This window comes from Tupaia chinensis, unplaced genomic scaffold (assembly GCF_000334495.1).
Source record: "Tupaia chinensis unplaced genomic scaffold, TupChi_1.0 Scaffold000563_1, whole genome shotgun sequence".
In the NCBI taxonomy this organism is placed as follows: domain Eukaryota; kingdom Metazoa; phylum Chordata; class Mammalia; order Scandentia; family Tupaiidae; genus Tupaia; species Tupaia belangeri.
Window position 1 is genome coordinate 1,125,030 of NW_006160076.1, and position 13,178 is coordinate 1,138,207.

A 13,178-nucleotide genomic window follows, 5' to 3' on the forward strand; every position below is an offset into this window, starting at 1 on the left:
ATCTGTATCTTTTTTTTTTTTTTTTTGAGAGGTTTTTGCTATAGGGCATGTGTGCTCGCCAGACAGAGAGAGATATAGAGACAGAAAACAAGAAATCACCCCCCAGGGGGGATGGTCACACCGCAGCCCCTTCTCCTCCATTCTCCTCTCGGAATTTTGGGCGCACACGCGCCCAGCGGGAGTTTTAAGCCACTGGGTCCGGGACGCGAACTGCGGTCGACTACGTGGGAGTCCAGCGACATAGCCATTACGCTAACTGCTGGTTCCCAAGAGGTGGCCTGTTTACAGGCTATGTTGGTCAGGTTTCTTCAGAGAAACAGAAATAACAGGATAAATATAGATATAAAAGAAAGGATTTATTGTAGAAATTATCTCACATGATCACATGGTGGAGAAGGCCTACAGTAGGCTGTCTAGCTAGAGAAACAACTGAAAGACTGAAACAAAAAGCTGGTGCAGTTTCAGTCTAAGGCCTGAATGGGGCCCCTGGGAGATGACAGGCCTAAATACCCTTTGTGGCTGCTGGAATGAATCGAGTCCAAATGTTAAAGAAACTTGGAGTGTGGCTGGCTGGAGGGGTACAGGAGACAGGAACTGGCGAGAACAAATGCAGCTAAGGGTCAAGTGTAAGAGCAGGGATGGAGCAGACAGAATGTGTAGGAATGGAACACACAGCACACACACACACACACACACACACACACAAGGAGGTGGAAAGAAAGCAGAACTTCTTCTTTCTCCGTTTGTCCCTCTTATGCCCCCAGCAGAATTGTTGGTGCTCGCCCACAGTGAAATCTTCCCCTGAGTTCACTGACTCACAGGCCAATCTTGTCAGGCAATACCCTCATATTTATACTTAGAAACAATGTTTTATTAGCCTTCCATGCATCCTTCAGTCTATTCAAGTTGACAACTAGAATTAACCATCACAGAAGTTATCAGGCACAGCTCTTGGGACCAGCAGATAGCATAATGGTTATGTTGCAGGACTCGCATGTGGTTGACTAGGGTTCTAGTCCTGGACCCAGCAGCTTAAAACCCACACCAGGCACGTATATGTGCATGCCCAAAATCCCAAGAGGAGAAGGGATTGCAACATGGCCATACTCCTAGGGAGTAATTTCTTGCTTTCTGTTTCTCTCTCTCTCCAGCAAGCACACATGCCTTATAGCAGAAATTTCTCTCTCTCTCTTAAAAAAAAAAATTCTTATGAATGTGATTACTTTTCTAATCAGAAAGACCCAAGGCAATTCATTTGCCCTTTCGTTAAGGACATAAAGAAGGTGCCAACTATGAGGAATGGCTCTACTAGGTAGTGAATCTGCTGATGCCTTGATCTTGGACTTCACATCCTCTGGAACTAGACTGTTATTTATCATTCACCCAGTTTATTGTATTTCTATTATAGTAGCCTGATAGGACTGACACAGGTCTGAATTATTGCATGTAACTGTCAAGATGGCTTACTTTATTTTTATTGTAATTTACTTAGTTCTTGTTTTATGGTTATACATGGTGTTTTCTTTAAATTTTCTATTGACAGATAAAGAGAGTAGTGAGATAGTAGAAAGATAAAGGTATGAGGGACATTGTCATTAAATTAAATAAGAATTTTCTTTAAAGTATTTTAACATTGACAACTTTAAACTTCTTTTCTAGAACTTCATTACCTTTCTTAACTTCAGATCCTTTTGTAATGACACTGAAATTTTCTCAGTAGGGAGAGCATCATACTATTTGTCTCATTAAACTATGTGTGGTTCCATGCTGAGAAGTAGATTGAAACCTAAAAATGTTTATTGCTATAGAAAACAACAGACAGTATTTCAAAACACTGTCCCTTCTCTTAGTGTTCAATTTGGGAAACTATTATAATATTGTAGAATTCTTATTTTTATAAAATAGGTTAGCAGGCATATTATTTCTTTTAATTACTGAATTAGTATTATTTGCCCTTATCTTTGTATTTAGTAAAGTAATAGGTAGTTTTCAGGTTTTTTTTCTTTCTTTTTTTTTTTTTTTTTTCTGCTCTGCTAGGAAGATAGGAACTAGGAACAGAGCTATGGACCTGACTGAGGCGCCTGAGATATATCCCATTCTAATTCATGGTTATCTGAAAGAACAGGGCACTGTCTGGAGGGTATGTGAGTAATCTCAGTTGGTTGGTATAAGCCCTTTGTGATTTTTTAGGTATGAGCTCTGGTTGATGATAGTAAACTTCGTAGAGGGGCATAGCCTCAGTAGCAGATTGAACAACTGGGAGAGGGTATCTCTCATCCCACTTTCAATCTATCAGCAGATTCCTTTGCTATGTATGTTCTCAATAGCTCTTAAATCAAGTTTCATGTCTCCATCTTTGGGTTTGTGTTAAAAACTCATGGCTCTTTTCTGAGTTGTTTTGATGACTTTAAATTGTTCTTCAATCTCACTTCATCCAGTATATTCTCTACAATGCAGCCAGAATTGCCATCTTTTTAAAGCAAATCAGATCACGTTATTCCTCTGCTTTAAGTTCCTTTATTGGTTCTCTTCATTACCTACAAGGAAAGGAATGTCTATTGAATTCAGTAAAAGATGTTGGTAACTTGACTTTAGTTGATTCATTTTATTCAGGTTCATTCTGTTAAAGCATCTCAATTTAGAGAAATTCAAATTTTTTATGAGTTTGGCACAAAACCTCTGTCTACGCAACCTCTGTGATACTAGTCTCAGCTGGCACTACTTCCTGTCCTTTCTTTCTGTGGTTGTTTGTTCATTTGGTCAAAGTGACTTTAAGTTTAGTTCAGCAGTAGGCACCAGATCAAGTACAAGTTAGAAGGCCACCATAATGAAAAAAAAGAGCTTGGCATTTCTTTTTCTCTGTATGGGTATGCACATGTGATGAGAAACTACTGGTGGGTTCTAAGCAAGGGTTATGTTATGATTTACAGTTTGAGCTTTTCACTTTGGCTGCCTTGTGAGGAAAGGATTGAGGATTGCAGCTTAGGTTGAGGGGAAGCATAACGATCAGTTAGACCATTGCAGTAGTCCTGGTCCTAGAGGAAGAGGTGGTGGCCGCTTGCTCTAGAGTGGTTGGAATGGAAAGGGAGTTAGTTAAGTGCAGAGATTCCTGATATATTTTGAAACTGTGACTGTTAGGATCTAATTAACGGCTTCATGTGGGAAGTGTAGGTAAAACAAGAAAAAGTAAAAGGAGGAACCCTTAGGTGACACATTTGTGTATTTTCATTCTTTCACAGCACATTTAGGTGTGAAAGAGGAAATGAGAAATGAGAAGGTAGGTGTCTGAATAAAATTATTTTTGGCCCTTGAATTGTGCTTGAGTTAGGTAACTAACATTAGAAGAGTACGAGACTTGGTGAGTTTAAGGTCTAGTCAAAGGCTGATGTCACAGAGGCCATTGAGAGACTGCAGTCATACATCAGGGTTTACTCAGAGAGTCCACAACTCACTTCCACACCTGAGTCTGTTATAGGTGTTGCCATAGGACACGCGCATTGACTGGAGAGACACAGAGAGAGGGAAAGTGAGAGATCACCTCCCAGGAGAGATGGCCACTCCAATTTTCACATTCCCTTCTCCTCTATTCTCCTCTCACATTCCCTTCTCCTCTATTCTCCTCTCAGGATTTGGGGCATGCATGCAACTTTCTTGGCATGCTAAGCTCCTGGGTCTAGTATTTAAACCATGGTCAACCATATGTGAATCCAGTGCCCTTTATCGCTATGCTACCTGCTAGCACCAGAACCTGAGTCTTATATATAAATCCTGGTATCTGGGCCTCAGGTGGGCAATGGTTCTGAAGGCTATAGCATGTGTACAAATGACAATATGTGTTCTATAAAACAACCTTCTAAGTCTACCTGGTTTAACTCATTAAATTTTACTGACATTCAAATTCCTATTCAGAGCCTATTTGTTTGGGTCTTGTGTTCAGAGAAGATAACACTTTATAATCCTTTCAGTCTTATTCTACCTCAATTCAATGGCAGAACATTTCTACCAATAGATTCTACCATCCTGTGGATCCTGTGATGCACTATGTAATGGATGCAGTGGGAGTTCCTCCTCTTAAGCTGTGTTCTGTATCTTTGGTCATCCAGAGGCACAGTATTGGGTATGTAAGAGCAGGACTTCCTCACATATAGCATATAGCAGAAGGCCTTCATTTCAGTTTCACTCATTTGATATATGGCACAGGGAATTGATGGTTTTGATGTACTGCCTTTTGAACTCAAACTCAGGAAAGTTGTGGAGAAGAATCAGCATCCTACCAGGACCTCCTGAAACCCTTCAGTTGCTGAAATACCAGATTGGCTTCATGTTCCTTCTTCCCAGCTTCTGGCTAAGGACACATTACCTTCCACCCTGTTTTGCCAGCATAGGATCTTTGAAACATTATCTTTTTTTTAAGTGACATGGATCCTTCAAAGGCATAAGTAAAAATGTTGGATGACAATTCACTAGTACTACCCTATGCAGTATTTCATTATAAGAGTCCTTAACATTGCAAAGATATCAAATAAAGGAGAGAAAAATGAGATAAAATAAGGGAATAGAATGTGTTATATCATGTTAAATAAATATCATATTAAAAATATAGGAACTCACATATTTTGGGTCTCCCCCCTAGAGTTCAAATGCTGGTTGGAACAGAGCTGATATTATACTAGAGTTTTAAAATATTTGTTACATTGTGTCTTACAGATTCTGTCTACAATATTTATAGTGTAATTGTATATTATGCATCTGATTGAATTTCCTTTGAGAATAAAACTAGAAATGGAGAATAGAAATAATATAAGAAATTAGATGGACATAGTAGAAATTATGGTGAATTTCTGGGTAATTTTTTATTTGGTGGGCACAACAAATATTACAAAATGGATCATCTGAAGACCAGGTTGGTATGGTTAACTTTCAAATCTTCTTTGTCCTTTTTTCCCTATATCCAGTCTCTTAGTGAGGCCTGTTACAAAGAGAGATATGGGAAAAGAAAGACATCAGTTTGGGCCAGCAGGTGGCATGGTAGTTAAGGTGCTGGACTTCTACATGGCCCATTATGGTTTGAGTCCCTGGCCTGGCAGTTCTCTCTCTTTCTGTTTCTTTGTCTCTCTCTCTCTCTCTCTCTTCCTCTAGTGAACACACATGCCCTCTAGCAAATTTTAAAACACTAATAATAAATAAAATTAAAGAGATACTTTGTTACAAAAAAAAAAAAAGCTACCAGTTTACTAAGATAAAGGACATACCTGTATTCTTTTCTCTTATTTTTACCTATTGTCTAAATTTCCTATAGTGAACAGAGGTTACTTTAGTCATCCAAACATATAGTTTGTCCTAAGGATAGTTTTTTGGTAACAGGATAAGACAAAAGTAGGACATTCCAGAGAGATCACTAGTATTGGTAAAGGTGTAGAGAAAAAGAACTCTAATATGTTTTCACTCCTTCCCTTCTGTAGACTAGTTGGTTTCTTTAGCTCTCGTGAGCAACAGGTTCAGGCAGTTTATTTGTATTGAGAATGGTCCTTTCAACATCAAACATTTTACTCATATGTTCTCTCCGATGGGTTCATAGCACTCTTGACTCATACTAATGTTTGATTTTTAAGATATACGATTATTTTATGTACCACTAAGGACAAATGTGCTGTCAATTAAATGATGATATGCAGTTAATTATAAGATACACTCCAATTTAAGAAATGTTTAAATGTGAAAAAAATGCATGCCCTAGAATTATTGTCGAATGCCATTGTAGACATACAGAAAAAATATATTATTAATAGATTCTAAATTTTTTAAAACTACTAGCGACTCACTTTCCCAATTAAATTTCAATGACAAAATTAATGACCAGGAACTTTTTAAGTTTAATTGACTTTCCCTAGAATGCATGCATCCTTTCTCTCTTTAGCATTATCAGATCATACCAACCACCAAAGGCGTTCCTATCTTGTGGAACAACTTAACTCAAGTTGTTTTCCTCATAGATCTCTACAACTTCCTTGGCCCTTTTCCGTTTTCTAATATTTCAGTCTTCATTGAGTTAATTCTACCAAAAATTTCTCATGCTTTGTGCAGTATTCTGTATTTGACAGCTTGATTCTTAATATCTATTATTAAGTTGCTTGCCATTATTATTAATTTTTTTTAAGACAGGGTTTCACCGCATGTGTGTGTCACTTTAGACAGGGTCTCGTTGTTGCAATCCTCTGTCTCCAGCCACCAGCTGGAACTACAGGCATGAGTCATGTTGTGTTCCATGATGTAGAGGCTATATGGGAAGGTCCCAGGTTCTTACCCCAAGACCTCCCTGTATATGCTGGGTGTTCCCATGACCATCTCTGCCTGAAAGGGAAGTAAGATTGTGGTGTGAAGACTTCGTTGGGCATGCCTCTCTTTTCTCTCTCTGTGTTCCTGTCTCCCTCAAATGCTATTGCCTTTGATTTTAGGAAATATATAATTAAGTACTTACGGGTGATGAGATTAATAACTACAACTTGTTTTTAAATGGCAGAAATAAATAACTTTTTTTTATAAAGTACTAAGCACATAGTGAGCATTCATGAAAACTTTGTTGATTTTGTTTGTTGAAGTTTAGAAGCATAGTTTCTGTTGCATGGATTCTGAGTAATACCTGTGTAGTATGACTTCTGTTTGCTGTTTCAGAAGTTAAGTTAAATCTTTTGGGAAAACAGATGTATTCCATACCACTATTAGGAAAATATCTCGAGCATTGCTAGACTTAATATTTTCCAAAAGATATTTTTTCAATAATAATTATAGTGGCCAACAGGTGGCATGGTGGTTAAGGCACTGGACCCTTACATGGCTGACCTTGGTTTGAGCCCCGGACCTGTTGGCTTGCTTTCTTACTTTCTTTCTCTTTTGCACATGCTCTCTCTCTGTCTCTAGTGCTCTCTGGTGAGTGCATATGCCCTATAGCAAATTAAAAAATATTAAATAATTATAAAAGAAACAATACTTGTGTAAACACATAGGAAAAAATATTTTTAGACTGGGACTGGCGCAGGGCTGCCATGTCGCAGCATGGTGGTAATGATGACCCTGAAGATGTTTCACTCTTTGATGCTGAAGAAGATATGACTAACAGACAAAAAAGATCCAAAATCAGACATGTAATGGCATCATTTTTCCATTTATTCTTTTGAGTTAGTGCAATAACTGTCTACCTTCTCTGTGAATTGCTCAGCAGCAGCTTTATTGCCTGTATAGTAACAATTATCTTGTTATTGTCATGTGACTTTTGGGCAGTGAAGAAGAACGTCACAAGTAGACTAATGGTTGGCCTACATTGGTGGAATCATATCGACGAAGATGGAGTGAGCCACTGGGCGTTTGAATCTAGGAAGACATCCCCTCAAGAGAATAAAACTGCTTCAGAGGCTGAACCAAGAATCTTCTGGTTAGGACTTATTGTCTGTCCAGTGCTGTGGGTGGTTTTTGCCTTTAGTGCTCTCTCCTTCAGAGTAAAGTGATTGGCGGTAGTTATCATGGGCGTTGTGTTACAAGTTGCCAACCTGCATGGTTGCATCAGGTGTAAAGTGGGTAGCAGGAAGAATTTACCCAGTATGGATGGCTACCTCGTATCTTGGAAAGCAGTTTTTAAGACAAAGTACTGGAGATGATCGGAATTCCTAAATAGACAGAAAACTTACGTGTTTTGTCACATTAGGAAACAACTTATGAGATTCTTGACTCTGAATCTTTTAGAGCTCAGTCCATGTTTCAAAGAGGAGTGTCTGGTTTGTTTTTCAATTAAAAACTATTTATAAAGAGGAAAAGTCATTAAGTATTTGTTTTCTTTTTAGCAGATGGGACTAGAGAGTATGGTGTTCCTACAAACATTCTCACAATTTGTTTTATGGTGTACACATGTCTGCAAATGCTCATGTGATACCAATATATCCCACATTAATCAAAGTGCATGTATTCTCTCACAAGAATTCTAGAGACCTTTGCATTTTTATCCATAGAACATAGGAGGATGTTCTTAGTTTATCTCACAGCTCTATGTGTCTATATATTATTTCTCGTAGATTATTTTCAAAAGTAAGTTTTGCTTCCATGGTAAGAGTGAACACTTTGACCTTATGTGTTGTAAATAATTGTTTTTTTAAAATATGTACTTCATGGTGAAATTTCTTTTCTTATACATAAGCAGGCAAGTGAAAAACTACATTTGGGCCAGTGGTGTTAAAAAAGTTTCTAAAATTTTGTCTATCTTTTTTGTAACAAGTAATTTACTCAAGGCCCAATTAATATAAATGGAATCTTAATAGTTTGTTTATGGGATACCCAGAGATTGCTGCTCTCCTATTTATTTTATGGAAAGGATAGCCAGATTTTACTTTGGAACTTCTTGAAGCTCTTCAGTGATCATTGACAAATAAAATCTTTTTCCCCTACAAGAGTATTATTCTTATGTCATAATAAGAATAATCATTTAAATACTTGGCATAGTAAATGTCTAACACATTTTATGAGTGTATTTTCTTCTTTTTTGCTATAATGGAGACGTTGTAAATCATAGATTTGTATTAATGATACTTCTTAAAGAAAAGCAACATATATAACTGTAAACCAACCCAATCTATAAACTGTTTAAAGTATCTGTTAATTCCATTGTAAGTACCACAAACTTTGTTGGTCTTTTAATCAGCAGATTATGTTGTGAATGTATTTGTAAATTGTTAAAATAATTTTAAGGATGTTTTGTTCAATTGAATAAGTATCTATTGTGTTGATATCTTTGAGGGTGCATAGCTTTACATTTATATAAAATTCTACTGTTTACAAAAAAATCTTTAAATGTAATTCTATCCCAAAGCAAATGGATTTTAAAGATTTTTTTATAATTAGGGTTTTTATAGTGCCCTTGGCTTAAATAAATCCAAGTGAGCATTATTTATTAACTGCCTTGTAAGTATTTCATTTGGACACAAGTCTATTGCTGGAATTAATTTGATTATATAATGCATTAGGAACATTCTTTGTTTTTTTGTTTTTTTTTTCCTTCCTAATTTAAAAAAAAAAAGAAACTGGAAGAAATGAGACCAAGGGAAAAAATGAAAGGCCAAACTATTCTGTGCAGTTAGCCTCTATTACCATTCCACTCACCTCAGACTCCAGGTCCTGATCGCATCTCCTCAAAGACCCTATTTTATAGACATTAATAGAAAAGAATTATAGCTATTTTGTGAGAATATAAGTTAAAGTAACTTACACCTTGCATCATATTGTAAAAGTTACTAAAATCTTCTTTACATTTTTAGGTTTCTGGTTGCTTTCTCTACCGTTGTTACAGCCACTTAACATTTCCTCTACAGCCCTGAACAGTTCAATCCTGTCCTTTGACTTACAAGATCTACTCTGGAGAACAACAGGAAGCCCCTAGAAACAGCTGTGCTTACTCAGACACACCCCATGGAATGCTTAACACACACGGGTGGGATAGTTAGTTTTAGAGCTTTTGTATCAATACCTAAAATCACATTGATTTTCTAATTTTGTTTCTTATTTTTTAATGGTTTTGAACTGAGTAGGCCATTACAAAAGAAGGAGCTAGTTTAGGAGAGGTTGGGAGAAAGGTAATACAGGAAAAACTGTTAATGAGGCCTCATGATGTGGTATTAGGAACTATAAACACTAATAGAATGGATTGAGAAAACATTGTATTTCCACAAAGACTAACTTGATATTAAAAACAAATCTATAAAATAAAGACATCAAAAGTCTGTGCTTTCTGGGACCAAGCTGTGTCGCCACAGGCAATAGAGTGCCCTGTATGATAGAGCTAGTGAACCACATTGTGGGCCCAGGTTTGGACCAAGGTTGTTAATGCCATGTGTGCCTGTACTTACCCATGAGCTTGGCTGACCAAGAGGCTGGGAGAAGACTGCAACCTGGCAAGACCTCTGTGTCTCTTAATAAATAAATAAATTTAAAGAAAAAGTGTATGCATTCTTTTTTTATTTTCCTTTTTGCTGTAGGGTACGTGTGCTTACCAGAAAGACAGAGAGAAACAGAGAAATAGAAAGTGAGAAATCACCCCCCAGGGGGTATGGCCACACTGCAATTCCTTCTCCTCCATTCTCCTCTTGGGATCTTGGGCACACATACCCAGCATGAGTTTAAGCCACTGGGTCCAGGACTTGAACTATGGTTGACTACATGGGAGTCCAGCGACATAGCCATTACTACAACTGCTGGTCCCAAAAGTGTATGCATTCTATAAAGACAGTCAATTTAGCCACGTCAAAAATGTCAATGGAATGAAATACAAGAGGAAAGAAAATAGATTTGGCTTGGCTTCCTCCCCCCCGCCCCCGCCCCAGAATACAGAAGAGTAAAGTAAGAGGACAGCTTAGAACAATGTGGCATCCTTGCTGGGATCTGAACTGACAAAGAAAAGCTGCTGCAAATTTTGCTATAAGAATAATTTGGTAAATCTGAATATAAGCTATATATTAGATAATATTTGATTTGATTCAGTGTCTTTGGTGTGATAATGCTACTGCCTTTGGTTTTAGGGCATGTATACTAAAGTACTAGGGGTGACGAGTCCTGATAACTACAACTTGTTTTCAAATGTTCAGGGGAAAAAATTGTGTGCATGTGTTTGTGCGTGCACATGTATGCACATAATGTGCATATGCCCACATACTTGGTGCCAAAAGAGTTCGGGATCTTTTTCTTACATTCATTTTACACCAAATGACATTTCTGTTGGATTTGCTTTTAGCTTTTGTCCTTTCAGATACATGTTCTTCAATGACTTTCTCATATTAGTAGTTTTCATTTTGTCAAACTCATTTTGCTAGGAGCTACTTGGGACTCTCTCTTTCTTTCTTTTTCCTTGCCAGAGGGTGTGTGTGTTCACTAGAGTGAAGGAGAGAAAGAGAGAGAGAATGCGCCCTCTCCCCAGTGGGGTGCAGTCATGCTGCAATCCTTTTTTTTTTTCCCTTAATTCTCTATCCCACCCAGATTTGGGACATGCATGCACATGTGCCTGATATGTTTTCCAAGCTCTAAGACTGGGTTTTGAACCGTGATCAGTGATGTGCAATCCGGCTCCCTCTACAGTGATTAACTGTTCTGCTACAGGACTGTGCCAGGACTATTTCTTGAATTTAGTTTATAAATCCTGTGCTGCTTTTCTTGCATTTCAGTGACTACCTAGGTAATGTATATTAGGTAGCATACATGCATGCTTTTACTGGTCACCAGGAGTATAGGTAAAAAAATTGAAGAAATGTGCGCAATTTCATCACCTCCTATTAAAAAAAAAAAAAAAAAGAACAGCTTTAAGCACATTTTATTCATATGGCTTTCCAGAGTAAAGAAAGGAAATAGATTTGGCTTGGTTTCCTCCCCCCGCCCCCGCCCCAGAATACAGAAGAGTAAAGTAAGAGGACAGCTTAGAACAATGTGGCATCCTTGCTGGGATCTGAACTGACAAAGAAAAGCTTGTAAAGAGTAAAGATAGTGGATAGGGGTGTGATGCTAATATTCAGACTCCAAAAAGTGAACCACATCTTTATAGAATAAGATTCCCTAAACCAGTTTCTTAGGGGTCATCAGGGATATTTAATAATTTGTTAAATTATTTTTGATATTATGTGAAAACTTTACTTATAAGGCTGATCTGAGAGTAGCACTGATGATAAATTGAGGTACAAAGTTCTAGTCTGTGTTATTGCTCTAGAAGAAACAGAGCATGCCCTATATGATGAGAAACCCATTATTTTTGAGACACTCTTAAATATTCTTTAACGCTTAGGTCATGTGGCCCTACCAACTTCTTGGTGACTAGCTCAACTAGAATAATTGAGTGTTTAGTAATAAGAACATATTATATCTCTTTTTAAAATGTATCAATTTTTTTTCTTAAAACATTATTAAATCCAAGATGTTTCCTTTACTACTTTCTAAACTCTTTGCCTCACATATACTGCTTATGTATTTTAAGGATGATTTAAGGATGAGCCTTCTCTCCCCCCCGGCCCCCATTGTCTGTCTCTGGCACTGATCAGAAAGGGAAAGTGAAACAGTATCCAGTATTTATCAAATAGGCAAAACAAAAGGTTGAGAATGGCAGGAAACACAACATCTAGAGGAGCAGTGACAAGAAGGGTCTGCTCGTGCTTGAGACTGTCATGAATCAGAGGCAGACATGCTCGGCAGGCTCGCTGGGGGTGGCTGTATCATGTGTGGCCAATAGCGAAGCTGCTGTGTCTTCTGCACTTAAGAAGTTGGTCTGGGGAACCAGCAGTTAGCGTAATGGCTGTGTCGCTGGATTCCCACATAGTCGACTGCGGTTCGCATCCTGGACCCAGTGGCTTAAAACTCACGCCGGGCGCGTGTGCGTGCGTGCCCAAGATCCCGAGAGGAGAGTGGAGGAGAAGGGATTGCGGCGTGACCATACCCTTTGAGGGGTGATTTCTTGCTTTCTGTCTCTATGTCTCTCTCTGTCTGTCTGGCGAACGCACGTGCCCTATAGCGAAAACCTGTCCAAAAAAAAAAAAAAAAGAAGTTGGTCTGATCTCCTTGTTTTGGAAAGTATAAAGCAATCAAATAGAATTGCCCTTTTCTTCCCTTTACACCTCAGCTCTCAGTCTTTATCCCCACTATCTCAAGAGGATGCTTCTGCTTGCTCGCAGCCATGAACTAGGCCTTTCCACCTGTGCCAGGCAGTCCTGGCCTTAAGCTTTATGGCTTTGGTACTCTGAGAAACCCTTCTTTGGACTGTATTTTCAGGTTCTCTTAAATTTTTTTTTAATTAAAAAATAAAAAGCCACACTCTCTGGGTTTTGCTGCCTTCTGAAGCTTCATCCTAATTGTCCCTGGCTGTTTGCTTTCTATTACCAATCATTTCTTGGAGTGTTGTCTCTGCCATCTGACTTTTCCCTCTCATTTACCAACCCTTTATCCACCTCCCCACTTGTACCTCAGCCTCTGCTCTCCCCACTGCACTGAGTGGACCGTCTCAGAGAATGCTTCTGAGATTTAGATTCCAAAGGCAGGGCTTACAGACTGCTCCTTTCCCTTGATTTCTGCACAGTCTTTGCCATCATACACAGGCCATGCCTCTCATCTTGAGCCTGGATGCCTTGCCTCCATTCCACTCTTAGTGCATTCCCAGTACTCTGCCT

The 13,178-nt window shown here is 38.3% G+C and overlaps 1 protein-coding gene and 1 pseudogene across 5 annotated transcripts in view; both read left to right on the top strand.

Annotated features, from left to right (window-relative positions):
• LOC114009557 (Golgi apparatus membrane protein TVP23 homolog B pseudogene) overlaps window positions 1-8,027 on the top strand; it is a 32,539-nt pseudogene extending 24,512 nt beyond the window's left edge.
• Window positions 1-13,178, top strand: part of FAM184A (family with sequence similarity 184 member A) — a 141,010-nt gene that overhangs the window by 24,696 nt on the left and 103,136 nt on the right. The gene's annotated exons all lie outside the window — the stretch shown is intronic.